Source organism: Tigriopus californicus, chromosome 9, assembly GCF_007210705.1.
Source record: "Tigriopus californicus strain San Diego chromosome 9, Tcal_SD_v2.1, whole genome shotgun sequence".
Lineage (NCBI taxonomy): Eukaryota > Metazoa > Arthropoda > Copepoda > Harpacticoida > Harpacticidae > Tigriopus > Tigriopus californicus.
In genome coordinates, this window is record NC_081448.1 from 2958767 (window position 1) to 2959045 (window position 279).

The 279-nt window shown below is 36.6% G+C and overlaps 1 protein-coding gene across 1 annotated transcript in view; it reads right to left on the reverse strand.

Annotated features, from left to right (window-relative positions):
* Positions 1-279, reverse strand: part of LOC131886249 (serine/threonine-protein kinase Tao-like) — a gene marked incomplete in the record, with an annotated part of 6892 nt that overhangs the window by 1735 nt on the left and 4878 nt on the right.

Here is a 279-nt window from a genome sequence, read left to right on the forward strand (position 1 = left end):
AAGCTTCAAAGATTAGAAAGAGTGTCTTCTAACAGCTTTGATATATGTATGCGCATACTTTTTTCAAAACAGTTTTGCACCCTTTCTTTATGACAAGTGTTCCCTTTATCTCTCTTTATCATCAAAGATCTGTCCGAGTCAATGTTTGGCATCCAATCAGACGTTCTATTTGCCATCATCATAGACACACAAGCAACTCGAACCAAGATGACCAACAATTTTGGTAGAGTTAAAATAGTTTAAGTCAAGACGAACCAAAGTCAGTATCCGCAATTCAAC